This window comes from Pleurodeles waltl, chromosome 4_2, assembly GCF_031143425.1.
Source record: "Pleurodeles waltl isolate 20211129_DDA chromosome 4_2, aPleWal1.hap1.20221129, whole genome shotgun sequence".
Taxonomy (NCBI): Eukaryota; Metazoa; Chordata; class Amphibia; order Caudata; family Salamandridae; genus Pleurodeles; species Pleurodeles waltl.
In genome coordinates this window covers 125,718,707-125,731,203 of record NC_090443.1, presented here as the reverse complement: position 1 = coordinate 125,731,203, position 12,497 = coordinate 125,718,707, and the positions used below count along the sequence as shown (strand labels likewise).

The 12,497-nt window shown below is 47.8% G+C and overlaps 1 protein-coding gene across 3 annotated transcripts in view; it reads left to right on the top strand.

Annotated features, from left to right (window-relative positions):
• Positions 1-12,497, top strand: part of SPRYD3 (SPRY domain containing 3) — a 472,005-nt gene that overhangs the window by 246,646 nt on the left and 212,862 nt on the right. The window lies entirely within an intron of this gene.

Genomic DNA, 12,497 nt, shown 5'->3' with positions numbered 1-12,497 from the left:
GGTCCAGGTATAGATCGGCTTCTCCGTCGACTCTGCGTCGTCCGACGTGGGAGATAAGCCCAACCGTCACCCCTCCACCTCCGGCGACCCCGACGTCACCTGGGTCGGTCTTTGAGGTTGAGCCTCCCCAGAGGCCTGAAGGTTCTCCTGGCCAGGAGTTACCTGGACCCTCTTCGGCAACTTTGCCGGTGCAGCAGCAACAGTACCCGGCTTTCCCGACTCCGGGATCGGATCCTGCAGCGTTTTTGAACGCTATGTTTAACATCTTTGCTTCCATGGCGCCGGGTGGAAGTCATGCAGGTCCGTCTGGTCCTTTGGCCTACGAATTGGGTGTTCGGCGTCTTTCAAGTCGGCGCCGTTCACCCCGTTTGTCTGCTGCGTCTGAAGCGGCGCCGATGCCTACGAAGTCGATCAGGATGGCTACACCTGCCACGGCGCCGTCGGATTCGCCTCGGATCCCATCGACGTCCATGAACGCTGTGGAGCCCGAGCCTCCGGCTTCGGACAAATCTGAGGTTTGGCGCAGACGGAGATCTTCGGCGTCGGCTGAAGCCTTGTCGACTCCAGGCTTGGAGTCCAGACTTAGATCAAGGCACCTGGCCTTTCGTCTCTTGGAAGAGGAGGAGTACGCGAGGCAACACCTGGAGGAAGGAGAAGTTGTAGAGCCCTCAGGTGACTTCCAGGGTCTGGACTCGGCTAGTGGCCTTGACACTACCCCGGAATGGGATCTAGCTTCTCCTGGAGAGATCACAGAGGAAGCAGCTTCTTTCCATTGGGTCATTCGTAAGGCTGCAGACTTTCTGGATATTACTCTTCCTACCGTGGAGGTTAAGAGAAATTTATTGACAGTGGTCCTCCATCCGACATCTGCTTCTGCTGAGCCTCTTCTTCCATTCAATGAGCTTCTGCTGGACCCTATTAAGGATATTTGGATGAAACCTGTATCCATCGCTGCGGTCAACAGAGCGGTGGCTCGGCGTTACAGGACGGCGCCTGGAGATCCGGTGTTTCTTTCCAGGCAACCAACTCCGGAGAGCCTTGTGGTCCAAGCTTCATGTTCCTCCAGATCCTCGCCTGGCTCGTTTCCTGGGGTTCCTGCTGATAGAGAGTAGAAAAAGATGGACCATACTGCAAAAAATACATTTTCATCGTGCAGTATGGCCCTGAAATCTTCCAATGCCACATGCATACTGGGACGTTACATACATGCCCTTATGGAAGAGGCAAAGGGCCATCCTAATGTGTCACAGGAGATGCTGCAACTCTTTTCGGATGCTCAAGCGGCTGCGACGCAAGTAATCCAGTCTGGTTTGGACACTTCGGACTCGGTGGCTAGGGCTATGGGCACGACCATAGTCTCTAGGAGGCAGTCTTGGCTTAGATTATCGGGTTTCTCGACGGACGTGCAGGCTACGCTCCTTGATCTTCCGTTTGATGGGGAAAAGCTCTTCGGTTCTAAGGCTGTACGTTTTAAAGAGAGCAGAGCGACAGCTAGATCCTTGGGACTCCAGTCGTCTGCCTCATCCGCCTTTAGAGGCTTTTGTAGATTTAAAGGATTTGGTCATGGTTCCTTTCGAGGAAGACTGCAAGGACCACAACAAACTGCTTCTACCCTGCCTTACAGATCCTTCAGGGGCAGAGTCCGTACGAGAGGAGCCGCCTTGCAGCACTCTGCCTCTTCCTCGGGAGGGGTGCAGCAAGGAAAGCAGCCGTAGTCCTCCACCATTCCCTGTCCATTCGTCTCCAGTAGGGGGGAGAGTTACCCTTTTTCTTCCAATGTGGGAGGTCATAACATCAGACTCCTGGGTCATCGACATTGTGAAGAGGGGGTACGCTCTTCCCTTTCAGGAATTTCCTCCCACCCTCCCTCCCCGCCCATCCTTCTGTTCGGAAGACCATTTTCTCCTGTTACAGCAGGAGGTATTATCCCTATTACAAAAAGGTGCAATAGAGTAGGTTCCCGAGCAAGGGAGGGGTCAGGGGTGCCATTCAAGATACTTTCTGATTCCCAAGAAGGATGGTCGGCTGAGACCGATTTTGGACTTGAGGATTTTGAATTGGTTCCTCAAACAGGAAAAGTTCAAAATGCTGACCCTCTCACAGGTTCCTTTGGCGTTGAACGAAGGAGACTGGATGGTGTGGGTCGATTTGCAGGACGCGTATTTTCATATTCCGATCCTCAGATCGCACAGGAAGTATCTCTGTTTTGTGGTGAGATCACAGCATTATCAGTTTGCAGTCCTCCCATTTGGTCTTACTTCAGCACCTCGAGTCTTCACGAAGGTGATGGCGGTGGTAGCGGCAGAGCTCAGAAGAAAAGGGATCGCTGCATTTCCCTATCTGGACGATTGGTTGATCAAAGCCAGTACTCCAGAGCTTGTGCGGTGCCATCTCCAGTCGACGACTCAATTGTTGTACGACCTGGGGTTTTCAGTCAATGTACCCAAGTCTCACCTGGAGCCCTCTCAACGCCTCCTGTTCATAGGGGCAGTATTGGACACTACATTGAATCGGGCCTTTCCTCCGCCACAGCGGGTTCAGGACATTCAGGCTTTGGTTCCAATGTTTCGAAATGGAGCGGTAGTTCCAATCCTCAAAGTCCTTCGTCTGCTCGGTCTGTTTGCTTCTTGCAAACTGTTGGTCACTCATGCACGCTGGCACATGAGGGCTCTCCAGTGGTGCGTCCGCAGGCAGTGGTTTCAGCACAAAGGGGATCTCGAGGACTCGAAGATCTCCAGAGACACTGCAGTGGATCTTCAATGGTGGGCAGCGGTCGACAACCTGTCTCAAGGAAGGCCGTTTTCGCTGCCCCCTCCAGTGGCCTCAGTGGTAACGGATGCTTCCACTCTAGGGTGGGGAGCTCATCTGGGGGACCTGGAGATCAAAGGCCTTTGGTCTCCAGTGGAACAGAAATTACACATCAATCTGTTAGAATTGCGGGCAGTACGGCTGGCACTCAAGGCCTTCCTCCCTTCCATTCGCGGTCAGTCAGTCCAAGTTCTAACGGACAACACAACCGCGATGTGGTATATAAACAAACAGGGAGGAGTGGGGTCGTTTCTTCTCTGCAGAGAAGCTCTTCGACTCTGGTCCTGGCTTCAGGACCACAAGATCTGCTTGATTGCACATCATTTGGCCGGAGTCCTGAATGTGCGTGCAGACATTCTCAGTCGACGCATCTCGGTCGACCACGAGTGGCGTCTTCATCCACATCTAGTTCTGTATATCTTCCAGATGTGGGTATATCCACAAATAGATCTGTTTGCAACTCGAGAGAATGCGCAGTGCCCACTGTTTTGCAGCCTCCAGTATCTGGTGCAAGGAGCTCTGGGGGACGCGTTTCAGATGTCCTGGAAGGGTCAGTTGCTTTACGCGTTCCCCCCCATACCCTTGATTTCTCGAGTTCTAAGGAAAATCCGCCAGGACCGAGCTCAAGTCATCATAATAGCTCCGGATTGGCCGAGGAGGGTGTGGTATTCGGACCTACTCCAACTCTCTGTGCCCTCCGCTCCGTCTCCCTTGCAGGGTGGACCTCCTCTCGCAGTTGCAGGGGCAGATTCTACACCCCCCACCTCCAGAGCCTGCATCTTCATGCCTGGAGATTGAACGGGGCAATCTGAGTTCCTTTTCTCTCCATCCAGATGTGGTGGAAGTTATTCTATCAGCCAGGCGACACTCCACCAAGTCAATCTATGCAAATCGTTGGGCTAAGTTTACAAGCTGGTGTGGAGAGAATAGTTTAGATCCTTTAAGAGCTGGTTAATCTGACATTTTGTCATTTGCGCTCAAGGGACTCACTAATAAGTATCCGCCCACGCCATTCGTTATGCCTCAGTGGGACCTTAACTTGGTTTTAACTTTTCTTATGGGGGCCCCGTTTGAACCCATGCACTCTTGTTCTTTACGGTTCCTAGTATTTAAAACTGTTTTCCTGGTGGCAATAACATCTGCCAGAAGGGTTAGTGAGCTTCAGGCTCTAACTGTAGAAACCCCATTCCTTTCCTTCTTCAAGGACAAAGTGGTGCTGAGGATCAAGGCGGCTTCCCTACCGAAGGTTGTTAGACCCTTTCACCTGGGGCAGTCAATTACTCACTCTTCCTTTTACCCTCCACCTCACCCATCCAAGGAGGAAGAGATGCTCCACCGGCTGGATCCGCGAAGAGCACTGAGCTTCTACGTCGCCAGGACGAAAGAGTTCAGACAGGATGAACAGCTCTTTGTTGGATACGTGGGGAAGAGGAAAGGTAGAGCGGTCCACAAGAGAATGCTATCCAGGTGGGTCATTCTATGTATTAAGATCTGCTATTCTTTGGCGAAGAGAGATCCACCTGTGGGGCTTCGTGCCCATTCCACCAGGGCCAAAGCAGCTTCATCGGCTTTGGCTAGAGGTGTTCCTGTGGCTGACATCTGCAGGGCAGCGACCTGGGCATCCCTCCATACTTTTGCCAAGCATTACTGTTTGGACTCTGAAGTCAGGAGGGATGGCCATTTTGCTCGCTCGGTGCTGCAAGATTTCTTGGTTTGACCATTCGGGCACCCACCACCGGAGGTTATACTGCTTGGGGACTCTATTCTTTTGGTAAGGAATCCACAGGTAGGTGTATCCATCAGAAGAATAAGTTACTTACCTTCGGTAACGCTTTTTCTGGTGGATACAGTAACTACCTGTGGATTCCTCACGGTCCCACCCACCTCCCCGTTGCCTGACTGGTCAAACCAGGATCTCTTTGGGTGTGCATCCTTGGACTTGTATATATATGTACATAGCTTTCACATGCATATGGTTGTATTCATTGTATATGTTTTTCCTTTGCAATCTGAGATAGTGAAAAGGACATATTGGATTGGAAATAGAAATAAATCTATATGTACATCTCGAATCGAGCATTCATAACTGTGATATATATTTTATTATATTAAATGTTTTATTTTCGTCTATTCTGGAGTAGTGGTGCTCTTTAGGTTTAACCTGTTCGCCTCTATGGCACGTAAAAAATGGTGATAACTTCTTATTGCCTGGATGACCTCATGTGGCGTCGCGTGGAGTCGGGCGGCTGTGACGTCATCGTCGACGTGCAGAGCTAGAAGAAATTTCCGTCGAAGGCTGGCGCGAGGGGAGAATTCTTTTGGTGAGGAATCAACAGGTAGTTACTTACCTTCGGTAACGCTTTTTCCGGTGGATACAGTAACTTATTCTTCTGCATCTAGTGTTGGGCTCAGAGTGTTACAAGTTGTTTTTCTTCGAAGAAGTGTTTTCGAGTCACAGGATCGAGTGACTCCTCCTCTTCGGTTCCATTGCGCATGGGCATTGACTCCATGTTAGATTGTTTTCTTTCCGCCGTCGGGTTCGGACGTGGTTCCTCTCGCTCCGAGATTTCGATTTGGAAAACTTTGAAAGTGCTTTCTTTTCGTCTGTATTGTATTGATCGGGTTTACATCTTCCATCGACACATCGGTACCGTCAGAGAAGACCACTCTACTCGCCCTTCGGGGCGTGCATGCCTATTCAGGCTTAGTCGCGCTGACCGTGTGGCAGCCTCATGGATCGGACTCCATTCCGGTTCTGTCCTCAGTGCTACGCGAAATATCCTTATACGACCAACATCTCGTCTGTAATCTTTGCCTTTTTCCAGATCATCAGGAAGAAAATTGTGAGGCCTGTTGATCCTTCTGTTCTAAAAAGACTCTTCGAGACAGGAGGGCACGAAGACTAGAGATGGTGTCCAGAAGCACCGAACATCTCTCCGTTCGAGGTTCTGACTCCGAACAGGAATCTGAGGAGGACAGACCGGTCACGGCAGGACAACATGTGAGTCCACCTGCCCCTGTACCCTCACAAAAACATAAGGCCTTGGGTACGCCACTGCCGGAAGGCCATGGCTCAGCCCGAAAAAAGACTACCGGTGACCAAACTACCAGTACAGCACCGAAAAAGGCCACTCCTCAGGAAACATCGGAGGCAATAAAAGGCTCTGTGTCCGACTCGAGCAAACACCATTTTTTGGAGTCGAAGATTCGGAAATCCCTTTTGGAGCAGAGATGATCCACTGCATCATTTTTTTTCGATCCCAAAGAAGCCTGCTTCGGCGCCGAAAAGGCCAGCATAAACAGAGGAGCATGGACTTTCACAGAGACTAAAAGAAAGCCACAAAACCTCTGAAGAGGAGTATCAAGTACAGCCAATACTTGAAGTTATGGACGAAAGGCAAGCCAGGATTCTTATCCATAAAGAAACAGGCTGGATCCTAACAGCACCTCCTCTAAAACCAAAGAGAAAGCTAGCCTTTCAGAAGGAATTGGACACTATGCAGCCTCCAGCTAAAGTGCCAAAGCTGAAGGAGAAACCATCACCTTCTCAATTTTCTACTCCTCATTCGCCTCCTCACTCTCCACACCTGCCTACCTCTCCTCCTACTAGTCCTTCACCAGTGCAGTCACCCACACACTCTTTTGACTCACAACAGGACAATGTAGATCCATGGGATCTTTATGATCCAGATCCCATTCCTAGCAATGACCCAGACAGCTATCCCTCAAAGCCTTGGATAGCACTGTGTACAATCTGGTTTTAGCTAGGGCTGCAGCATACCATGAGCTCACCATGCATACTGAACCACTGGAAGAGGATTTTTTTGTATAATACCCTATCCTCAACGCATTCAAAATAGCAGTGCCTCCCCATGCTCCCAGGCATGTTAAAACACGCCGCTCAAATATTCAGTGAGCTGGTTAAGGCACATATAATAACACCCAGGATAGAGAAAAAGTACAAACCACCTCCCTCTGATCCTGATTACATAACACACCAAGTACCTCCAGATTCGGTAATGGTTAGCACTGCCAAAAAAGGGCAAACTCCCAGTCATCAGGAGATGCTCCCCCACCCGACAAAGAAAGCAGAAAGTTTGATGCAGCAGGGAAGAGTGCATCCCAGGCAGCGGATCAGTGGAGGATAGCTAACTCACAAGCACTGTTAGCGCGATACGACAGGGCCCATTGGGATTAGATGCAAGACATACTTCAGCATCTCCCCAAAGAACACCAGAAGAGGGCGCAACAAGTAGTGGAAGAAGGACAAGCCATTACAAATAATCAAATTCGATCTGCCCTAGATGCAGCAGACACCGCTGCTAGACGTGTCAATACTACAGTGACAATACGTAGGCATGCATGGCTCAGGTCTTCAGGTTTTAAACCCGAAATACAGCAAGCTGTGTTAAATATGCCATTCAGTAAGAAACAACACCGCAAAAGCAATGGGTGGCACTATACTCCACACCATACAGGGGATCCTTTCGGAAACCGTAGTTTCGAGGTGGATTTAGACCACAGAAGCATCCACATCGCAGGCAAAACCAACCTACCAACAAGGTGATTTCAGGGGCACGCATATAGGGGGCAGTATCCCGGAAATAGAGGGAAATTTCAGACCTCTAAACAACCTCCACAGCACCCTAAGCAGTGACTTGTCTCATCTCCTTCCACTCCACACCTCACCTCTGGGGGGGGGGGAGAGACTACAACAGTTCCAAGCAAATTGGCAAAATATTACCACAGACAATTGGGTACTACTAACTAGTATTGGGCTTGGAGTGTTACAAGTTGTTTTTCTTTGAAGAAGCTTTTTCGAGTCACAAGATCGAGTGACTCATCCTCTCGGTGAAAGTGCGCATGGGCATCGTGTCCTTTGTTAGATTGTTTTCTTTCTGCCATCTGGTTCAGATGTGTTCCCTCTTGCTCCGGTAGATCTCGGTTCGGTACTATCTGAACTTCTCCATCTTTTCTTTCAATGTCTCTATCTTTTTCGAACGCATTTCTAACTACTCTTGATCTGATTGTAGCGTTGGGATCGATTAAACGCCCTTTTGGGCACCCAGCCCTTCTCGGGCCTACTGCGTCACAGGCTCATGGATAGAACTCCATTTCGATTCTGCCTACGGTGTCACGCTAAGTTTCCCTATATAGACCAACACTCGGTGTGCAGCCTCTGCCTCTCCAGATCAAAAAGAGGAGACCTGCGAGGTGTGCTGATCCTTCCGATCTAAAAAGACTTTGCAGGATCGAAGAGCACGACGACTAGAGATGGCATCAAAGTCGATAGAACAAACGTCCGACATTTTTGGTGAGGAACAGGCATAGACTGCGGTTTCCATTGCAGACTCCAATTCCAACTGTAACTCTGATGGGGATAGCCAAGTTATTCCCGCGGCGCAGTACATGAGTACGCCAGTACCTTCCCATCAACAAAAACATTTTAAAAAGTCAGCACACAAGGCCTTTGGTCCACCACTGCTTGCCGGCCATGGTCGGACCCGAAAACTACATCTTGACGACCAGCCCTCAGGTTTGGTGTAAAAAAAGGCCAACATGTATCCTACCGAACAGACTGCCACTCCTGTTTCGGGATCAGGCCATAAGATGGAAGCTTCCACTTTGGAACCAAAGCATCTCCATACCACCTCAGTCAAAGCATCCAAGCTCCTCTTCGGAGCCGAAAAATTTGCATCTGCTTCTGAGACCACATTTTCACCCTGTTTAATGCAGTCCATCACCAAGGTTTCGGAGCATGCACTGGTGGGAAATGAACATGGTCCATCTTTGGAGGAGTCCACCAACATTAGGCCCATTCTTGAGGTCATGGACCATAAACAGAGGAAAATACAAATCCAAAAGGATACAGGGAAAATGATTGCTTCTCTTCCTCCTATAACCAAGTGGAAACTGTCATTCCAAGAAGGTTTGGAATTTGGGCCTTCAACAGCAAAAAATATTCAAATTCAGGGAGAAGCCAAAGACAGTTCATCATCCTTCTCCACTGCATTCGCCTTGCCTTCTTACTTGTCCACCACCTGACACTCCACCACCACCTTCGCCCACACAGTTTTCTGCACAATCTCCTGTTTCCTCACAAGGGGATTATATGGGTGACAGTCCTTATAATATAGACCCATGGGATATGTACGATTCTGCCCCAATTCAATCGAATGACACTGATCTGTATCCCACAAGGCCATCTCCACCTGAAAACGCCACGGCCTATAATCAGGTCATTGCTAGAGCAGCCACATACCACAATGTGTAGCTGCACTCTGAGCCCATAGAGGATGATTTCCTATTCAACACCCTACCCTCTACACATAGACAGTATCAATGTTTGCCGATGCCACCAGGCATGCTAAAACACGGTGATAAAATTTTTAAAGAGCCGGCAAAGGCTAGGGTACTAGCCCCTAGGGTGGACAAAAAATATAAAGCTGCACCATCAGACCCAATTTTTAGAACGCAAAAATTGCCACCTGATTCCATTGTGGTCATGCAGGTAGGAAAAGGGCAAATAGTCCACGGGGGATGCCCCACCACCTGATAAAGAACATTGCAAATTTGATACAGCAGGCAAAAGTGGCAACTCAAGCTGCAAATCAGTAGAGAATTGCCAACTTCCAAGCTCTTTTAGACAGGTATGATAGGGCCCATTGGGATGAAATGCAGGAGTTCCTTCAACATCTCCCTACAGAACACCAAACAATGGCACAGCAGGTAGTGACAGAAGGAGAAGCAATTCCCAACAATCAAATCCGATCCGCTCTAGACACTGCAGCTTAGGGGAATAAATACCAGTGTTATGATTAAAAGGCATGCTTGTTTGCGGTCCTCAGGATTTAAACCTGATATACAACAAGCGGTCCTTAATGTGCTGTTAAGTAAACAACAACTGGTTGGACCTGAGGTGGATACCACCACTGAATAATTGATAAAGGACTCTGATACAGCAAAATCCATGGGCACCCTTTACACAACACCTTTTAGGGGCACTTTTCGTAAGCCCCAGGTCAGAGGGGCTTTAAACCCCAAACGCCAGAGGCCTCTACGTCCCAACAAGGACAACAGTATTGTTCTAGGGGATCTTTCAGGCGTTCCTATAGAAGACACAGTTTCAGAGGTAGGGGCAAATCCATTGCCACAAGAGGTGCCTCCATCTCATAGAAGCAGTGACTTTCTCTCCATCCCCACACATCACACATCTCCTGTGGGAGGAAGACTGCAACATTTGCACCATCATTGGCAGCAAATTACATCAGATCAGTGGGTACAGTCGATTATCCACAATGGTTATTGCCTAGAACTCATCTCCACTCCACCAAACATTTCCCCTCATTCACACAGGCTTTCTCCAGAATACATTGTTCTCCAAAACAAGAGAAAGAATCTCTTCTACTCAAAGGTGCAATAGAGGTAGTACCCATCAATCACCAAGGGACAGGAGTATATTCTCTATACTTCCTCATACCAAAAAAGGATGGCATTCTCAGACCAATCCTCGATCTCAAACCTCTCAATCAGTACATTCTCTGAGCATTTCCACGTGGTCACTCTTCAGGATGTGATCCATTTGTTACAAAAACAAGACTACATGACAGCATTAAATCTAAAAGATGCTTACTTCCATATTCCTATTGAATCCGGCACACCACAAGTACTTAAGGTTTGTAATAACAGGCAAGCACTACCAGTTCAAAGTGCTACCTTTTGGAGTAACAACAGCACCAAGAGTATTTACCAAATGCCTAGCAGTGGTTGCAGCATACGTCAGACGACCGTGTACACGCGTCTTCCCCTATCTAGATGACTAGCTAATAAAAGCCAGTACCCTTCAAACTTGCCAACATCACACACAATACACAATCCATGCCCTACACAGTCTAGGGTTCACAATCAGTTACCAGAAGTCTCACCTTCAATCAGTGCAAATACAACCATAACTGGGAGCAATTCTGAACACGCAATAAGCATTAGCTTCCCCAAGCCCACAAAGAATTCAAATGTTCCAGTCTCATATCTCAACTGCAATACAATCATAATTACACAGTAAGATTTATCATGTAACTCTTGGGGAATGATGGCATTCTGCATATCAATAGTGCCCAATGCACGTTTAGATATGAGACCCCTGCAACAGTGTCTCTCATAACAATGGTCTCCGGCACAGGGTCAACTTCATGATATAGTGTTGTTTGACCACCAGACTTACAACTCTCTGCAAGGGTGGTATCACACCAACTTATCAAAGGGGTGCCCATTTCTGACCCTGTGTCACAAACCATAATCACCACGGATGCATCAGTGACAGGTTGGGGAGCCCATCTCAACAATCTTACAATGCAGTGGGAGTGGGACTTAATCCAGCAGACTTACTACATAAACCACTTGGAATTGCTGGCAGTGTTTTTGGCAATCAAAGCATTCCAACCACAGATCACACACAACAGTTCTAATAAGGACAGACTACATGACAACAATGCATTATCTACAGAAACAAGGGGGCACCCATTTATCTCAGTAGTCTCTTCTAGCACAGACAATTTGGAAATGGGTGATTCACAATCGCATTCATCTATTAGCGGAGTATATCCCAGGGATACACAACAAACTAGCAGGCCTCTTAATCAGGACGCAGCAACAAATACACGAATGGGAGATTCACCCACAAGTAATTCAACACTACTTTTACATGTGGAGAACACCAGACATAGACCTTTGCGCAACAACAAACGCAAAATGCCCAAACTTCGCGTCCAGGTACCCACACCCTCAATCCAGTGGCAATGCTCTATGGATCAATTGGTCAGGGATATTTGCTTACGCTTTTCCTCCCCTCTTCCACTCCGTTTCTGGTCAACAACATTTGTCACACCTCCCTTACTATGATTCTCATAGCTCATACCTGGGCACGTCAACACTGGTACACAACACTGTTGGATCGGTCTTTAGTACCACATCACAAACTCCCAAACAGACCAGACCCATTGACTGAAAACAAAGGTCATATCAGGCATCCCAATTCCGGTATTCTCAACCTAGTGATTTGGTTCCTGAGGTCATAGTTTGGATATCTACAACTTCCATCAGAATGTATGGACATTCTAAATGAGGCACGTAAATCTACAACTAGACAATGCTATGCAGCTAAATGGAAAAGTTTTGTATGTTACTGTTAATCCAAAAACGTTAATCCACTTAAAGCATCAATACAGGATATTGTTTATTTGCTTTTCTTACAAAAAGCAAATCTTGCATATTCATCCACTCAAATTAATTTAACAGCAATATAAGCCTACCGCCAAAACAGACAGCACACTTTTTTTTTTTTAGAATTCCTGTCATAAAAGCTTTTATGGAAGGGGTTAAAAGGGTTATTCCACCTAGAGCTCCACCAGCTCCAACATAGAATCTTAACATTGAGCTCACAAGGCTTAATATTGTCCTTTGAACCCATGCATTGTTGAGCTCTTCAATTTCTGTCATGGAAAGTTGCTTTCATGGTAGCAATTACTTCCTTAAGAAGAGTTAGTGAAATTCAAGCATTTACTTTAGAAGAACCTTTCTTCCAAATTCACAAGCACGAAATAGTACTCGGAACAAATCCAAAATTTCTACCCAAAGTGGTTTCACCATTTCACATTAATCAGTGAGTGGAATTGCCAGTCTTCTTTCCACAG